The following is a 6,977-nucleotide window of genomic DNA, read 5'->3' as shown; positions in this document are numbered from 1 at the left end:
TGCCTTTCTGTTCTGCAGAAGTAGCCTTGCTACTGGGTTCTGCAGGAGGGATACTACAGCTGCCTTAGAGCTTTGGTTCATCATAATGTGCGTCTTTCCTCTTAATAATAACTGTGGCACGTCTGCTCGTCCACTCATTTTCATCTGTTCTTTTTTCCCCTGCGTTTCCTAAAGCGCTCATTCTGAGGAGGAAGCCCCCTCTACTTCCACTGATCGCTTGCACATTCTTAGCAGCGTGCTTTCCCCGTGTGACTTCAGGTGTTAAGCCCCCGTTAGAAGGGGAAACCGTCCTTCCCCACGCAGCAACCCGTCCTGCCGGGGGCGGGGCGGGCCCGGGCGCGGCCGCTTGCCTCGGCTGCCCTCTGGCGGAGCGGCGCGGAGGGGCGCGGAGCGGCAGAGCCCCCGCCGCCGGGCTGGGGGTCCCTCCCGATGCCCCGTGGTGTGGGGGCTCGGAGGGCGGCTGCCCCAGCAGGGAAGCCTTGTCTGCACAGCCGCGCCGGGACAAGCGGCTGCCGCTGCAGTGGCAGCTCCGTGCTCTCTCCCTGCCTCGGCACGGGGAAATGCCTTCAGCTGGTGATGTGGGGCCCGAGGAGGCCACGGGGGTGATCGGGGGGCCGGAGCACCTCCCCTGTGAGGACAGGCTGAGAGAGTTGGGGTTGTTCAGCCCGGAGAAGAGAAGGCTCTGGGGAGACCCTATAGTGGTCTTCTGGTACTTAAGGGGGCTACAGGAAAGCTGGGAAGGGACTCTGCATCAGGGGGTGTAGGGATAGGATGAGGGATAACGGTTTTAAGCTGAAAGAGGGCAGATTTAGATTAGATGTAAGGAAGAAATTCTTTCCTGTGAGGGTGGTGAGACACTGGCACAGGTTGCCCAGAGAAGCTGTGGCTGCCCCCTCCCTGCAGTGTTCAAGGCCAGGTTGGACGGGGCTTTGAGCAACCTGGTCTAGTGGAAGGTGTCCCTGCCCATGGCAGGGGGGAGTGAAACTGGATGGTCTTTAAGGTCCCTTCCAACCCAGACCAGTCTGTGATTCTGTGATTCATGTCTAGCGTGTGCCACAGCACATCAGGAGCACCTGCCCACCTGTAGGCAACTGGCTCAAATAGGTGATGTCTGCACTGCAGATACCTGCCCTTCTGCCACGGGTCAAGGGAGAGACTTACACAGATCTGGAGTCCTAGAGCTTCATGTGTGCGTGTGCGGTGTGTGTGCGCACCAAGGCTGAGATGAATTGGCTTTGCCCCTCTGGCAGGTAGGGAAAAAGCGTTGATGGCTGATTTGGATAGACTTGTCTGTGCTGCAGATATCTGAAGTTAGATGAGATGGAACCCAGCAATGGTTTGCAAGTTGCACGTTGCAGGGATCTTGATGGAGCCACTCATGTTTCAGGGTGGAAGAGAGTAGGAAAGTCCAGTGACTCATTTTTCATGTGCAAGAATATGTTTGCTATTCTTTCGAGGTCAGCATAGGTGCTTTTATTGACATGTTTTTGTTTTACAAAGACACACAGTGTTACCCGCAGGAGCACCACATCTCCAGCAACTGGTACGCGGTACTTCACAGAAGTGTAGGAGTGGCAGAGGTAAGAACTGGGAACATACAAAAAGGGGCTGCAGAAGGGCAGCACTCAGAAATGCAGGTATTGCTGCTGTCATGTAGACAGAGGAGATGTGTAATAGGTGGAAACCAGAAATATTTCAAGAAAGAACAGAACTATTGGCAAACATGTCTGCAACTCCAGACAGGGGGAGATATTTTCAAAACAAAGTGGGGAAAAAAAAAAAGAGCACGAGAAAGCTGAGAAACTCTGGTTCCAAGATGGGACTTGGGGAACATGACACAACAGCCCCAAACTGAAACAGAAGATGTATTATTGCATGTAATGAGAGGAGCTGGGAAGAAAGACTGACCAAAGACAGAAAAAGATATGCAGAGAGCTAAGGCAGACAAAAATCTCCAGGGAGAACATCACAAAGACTGACCTCATGATGGCCTTTGGTAGAACTCAGAGCTGGGAAGATCTGGCAAAAATTTTTTTTTTTTTTTTAAACGCTGAGGCTCTGTATGGAACTATTGTATTGGAAATGTCAGAACACTTTAAAACAAAATTAATTTTAAAAATTGCTTAGATTAACATTTAAAACTATTTCTAATGTGTTCAGTTTTCCAGGTAATTATTTCTTTATTTCAGAACACACAGTTTTGGTGACTATATTTCATGTAGATTGTAGATAGATATGCACATTCCGGGCGTGCGCATTGTAGGTCCTTAACCCTGTCCTGTGTTAACTTCATTATAAAGACCACACATAGAGATACTACATTCACGACCTAAGGAATGTGCCTATTTGTTTGTCGCTAATAAAACGTGATGTCTTTCTTTAAGCACTGAGCTTTATGCATACATGTCACCTATATAGATGCCTTGGATTTTCGACATGATTTTTCCTTATAGGAAAAATAGAGAAAATACACATCAGTGCTCAGCATCTCTAGTGCTAGTTATATTTGTCATCTGAGAGCAAAGAAGGTGTAGGTATGTATTTCTGGTATATTCCCAGCAGCACTTTCTGAGAGTAACCAAACTGGAAGCAATACATTTCTCTTTCTGAAGAAAATGTAGTTTCTGTCAGCAAGTATGCCAATAGTTTGCCCTTCCCAGTTCCTTTTCCTCTGACTGTTTGTCTTGGATGTCTTAAAAATTTCAAGTGATTTTAAATCTCTAGCAAAGCGATTTGGGCAAAGCTGGTGGGGAAGAGCTGACCTCGGAGAAGATGTGACAGCAAGCTGAGCAGACAGGGGTGAAGGGAGGAAGAGCTGATCTCTAGGACACAGGGCCTTGCTTTGGTCTCCTCCCAAACACTGTCTGTCACAGAGGACTTGAGTACTTTGGGCTAATACTCCTTGGCATGTGACAGCTCAAGGGCTGGAGGGCTAGTGGGTGGGATTAAGGTCTGGCTACGTTAGGACCTTTAAATCAGTACTGATCTTCAATTTACAAGGGACACAGACGCATCGAACTGGTCCTGGTGTCTTTAGGAATCAGGTATGATCAGTGTCTGGGAAAAATCTATTTTGCTGGTCTCTGTTGTTTGTTACTGTGTACTAGATGTTTGAATACTTACCTCGACTTTAAGCTATTTTAGCTAACTTTGTTACATTTTCTGTTTGTTTTTAAGCATTCCAATTCTCTGAATTTTTTACCTAAGAGGACAGATTATCAGACAGAGACTCTAAAGTGCCTGGCTTTCTCTCAGGGCACAAAAGAGATGGAGAGCAGGACTGTGCTTGAGCCAGTACATGCTGGGATCATCCAGGCTGTGTTATGCTAACGTGGCTTTCAGACAAGATCTGACAATGTAGGCAGGTTTGGGCAGCCTCTTGGAGTTTGTAAGGCTCCAGAGTGTTGCTTCACTCCACAGGGCACCTTGAAGTGGAAACGTCATGCAAGAGTCCGAGGGCCTGAAACAGTTCACCAAGACTTTTCCACTCCTAACCCTGCAAACCACTGACACTATTCTCCAGCTCTTCCTTTGTAGGCACAAAGGCATTTGTGTTTCCTTTATTTTGCTCATTTGCTGCTCTGTGCAAGAGGCTCTGATGTCAAGCAATAAACAGTTCTCTTCCGACCTGGTGCTGTGGGGTTCTGTGCATCTCTAATAATATGCTGCACACCTTCAATTTCTATTGGCATCTCTGAGAGTTTCAGGTTGTCAGAAATGTTGGGGTTCAGACCCCACCTAAGTCCTCATTTGAAGAGAGCATTGGATCTCTCAGTTTCTCTCACAGCAAAGCAGCATGTGTTTTTCAAGAGCACATGCCAACAAGAGCTGCTGCATTTGTTCCATGGACATGACCAGGGAGACAATCTTCCTTTATCATTTACTTGATATTAACTCAAATTTCCATTACAATGGGAGAAACTCTCTTCCTGGGAAAAGTTCTCAGCCAGCCAGCCTGCGGTCTGTCTGGTAGATCACGGTAGATTTTTTTCTGCTTCTCCCCATGTTGTGACTTTCTATGGCCAGTTTTGCCCGGTGTTGGCTAGAATTAGATTATGCAAGATACAGAACTGTGTGAATCCCAACCTCCAGCTCACACCCTCTCAACATCTGTTTTTCTGGGTGTTTATGGTAAGGCTTTGCTTTGCTACCTGCTGCACAGTGTCATGATTCCTAGCAACACTTGTGTTTTCCTGTTCACAGTTTTCTTCCTGGACTGAATTTCAATCGCGCGTGTGTGTGTATGCATGCACGTGTATGCACGCATGCATGCATGCACATGTGCGCATGGTTTTAAATTAGCCTCACTATCTTCAAACCCATATGAAATACTCTTCCACAGATGAAGTGATTTTGGTCACCATGAACAGGAGAAGAAAAAATTGTAAGAATCAGGTAACTGAGCTGGGCACAAAACTGGAGTGAAGAGAAAAGGTAACTATAGAGACAGGATTTCCCCTGGTAAAGAGGAAATAAATTAGCATCATGACTCAATAAATCTGGGCAAAGTTTCCATTCTGGGATCAATTTCTAAGGTCCCTGTCTATATGACATTTTAGTTGATGGGCTAACGTAATGGTGTTGGTGGTTTTCAGCATGAGTTCACCTCCAAACATGAGAGAAATAGCAGGAACAGGAGTGGCATAAAGTACAGATTGACTCATCCAGCTGGGGCAACTGGACTTTGAAAAAGACTTCATCCCTGTAAGAAAAGACGTCTCCTGTAGTGTAGCTCCATTAGGTGGAAGAAGTCTGGTGAGAAGCAGTTTGACCATTCATTTCTGTAATTATGATGACAGACTGACTTTGCATCATGGAATCAAATCTGCTTCATTTGTGTCTTCTGAACACCTAAGGAGAGGTACCCAGCTCTCAGAGGCTCCATCAAAGATCTGAATACAGCTTCCAGCCCCTGTGGAAAGTTCCTGCTATCCCTGAAGGTACTGCAGGGATTGTAGCTGATAGGAGCACCAACTGCTATGAAGATGTGAGAGGCAGACAGGAGGCATCCTGAGAACTCACCACAGGGACGTAAACCTATCTGTGCATGTCAGAGGAGGACATGAAGTAGTCTTATTTTCGCTACCTGGAGGTGAGGCCTAGGGAAAGACCCAACAGGGTGGTTAAGGCAGGCTCCTCAAAAGTGGTCAGAATCCAAGTTCCCTACCAACTACTACACTGTGAGCCTTTGTGTTGTTACACAACATTGGAGCCAGTGTGAACCAAGGGCTCAGCATTTTGGAGGTGAAGGTTGGGAATGCCTGTGGAGATATCACTTTCTCCCTTAGCGCCTTGGGAAAGAGATAAGATCTGCTGGATCTGTTTTGATCTGTTGGATCCACTGGAGAACACTTCTAGTAGCCTTCTGCCAGGAAATCCAGATCTGTAGTGGTACAGGTTGCACCCAATGCTAGACTCTTCTGTTGGCAGGCTGAAGTCAAGATATCTGGCAAGGCTGGTCGGGAGTGAGTGAAAGAGAGCTTGCCTCCAAACTGCAATCAGTGGGGAGGCCATAACAGCTCAGATCCTTCCAGCGGTGACAAGCTGTGCAGAGGAGACACTGGCAGTACCTCACAGATGTGGCGGGGATCACAGCTCAGAGAGTTTGTGCTGTGGTGTTTGATCTCTGATTTTCAAGGCCTTGGCTAGGTTGTAGCAGTGAAGGTGAGTGGAGTCTTGCATCTGACTTGTTGATGTGCTACCTGATAAACTCACAAAGCGTTGAAGTGACTCAGGCTCCCTGTGGAAGGGATTTTTTTCAATGCATATATAGTAAGTTCATTTGTCTTTTCCCAGAAAGGAAGGCTTTGTGTCCTGACTGGGCAGTGTTGGGACCTTTCTGCCAGCCTGCAATTAGTTCACATTTATAATTCCTGTGGTGCACAAATGTTCATAACAAAAACATGCTTGATGAGTTTTTGTTGGTACCCAGAGCAGAAAAACCAGGGTTGCAGAAGCATGCATATCAGTGGATACCCAGGAGAAGTACCATCAAGTCCCTTCATCATGGCAGTTTCTTGCGACAGAGATTCCTGTGACTCATTTTGATTACAGAAATAGAAGAACTATGAACATCAGTGCATGCCATGTTCAAGTGAGCTGCTCCTGCGGAGAGGCTGTCTGTGCCTAGGTGGAGCCCCACACCATCATAGCTACCTCACTCCTAGTACCTGGGCTGTGGTGGTACACTGGTGAGTACTGAAATTAACCCCATCGTGATGCAAAAATAAACCAAACACCCTCAAGTTCTACTCTAACCAAACAAGTGAAATACAGGCAGGACAAAAAAATTGTAACAAAACAACACCAATTCTTACTGTGCAATATTTTATGCCGTAGGCCTGGCTCAGTGACACATCTCTTGAACTGTGCAGAAGTGGATGAGATTTAGATGCTAAGACATAAGATATCCTTCATGGTCCTTAGAGCAATAAAATCATACAGCTGTGCTTTGTCACTTGGAGGTGAACGCTCATAAGGTAGGAGCAGGCATTAGACTAGTCAGGAGCAGTAGGAAGTTTCACCATACTTAAAAAAAAAAAAAAAAAGCTACAAAGACTTGATGTTTCCAGTGCCGCCGAGCTACAGCTGGAGACAGTCATAGGATGTAATGCCACAGCTTTACTAAACCAGATTTTGACAATTTCACTTCTACTGCTGGTGTCAGTGATTCAAGCCCATTGTGTACCCATATAGGAAACCCACAGCGCTGTGTGGTTCAATTCTGGTGAGTTTGTGTGAGGAAAGAACAGGTTCTGTGCAGTCATTGACATTATAGATTCAGAATCTGACGTTTCAAAAGAAGGATTTGCAGACTTTTCCACCAGTTTAAGTGAAAATCATCAGAAGCTTAGCCCTTTTTTTTGGCAACTCTGCCTGTTGTCCAGGTGTAATTGGTGCAGACGATGCTGAATTTTTAACTATACTATGCAGTTATTAGATAATGTCTTTAACTACTTTGAGGAATGATGAAATTG

This window comes from Strix aluco, chromosome 6, assembly GCF_031877795.1.
Source record: "Strix aluco isolate bStrAlu1 chromosome 6, bStrAlu1.hap1, whole genome shotgun sequence".
NCBI lineage: Eukaryota > Metazoa > Chordata > Aves > Strigiformes > Strigidae > Strix > Strix aluco.
This window is presented reverse-complemented; position numbering follows the sequence as displayed.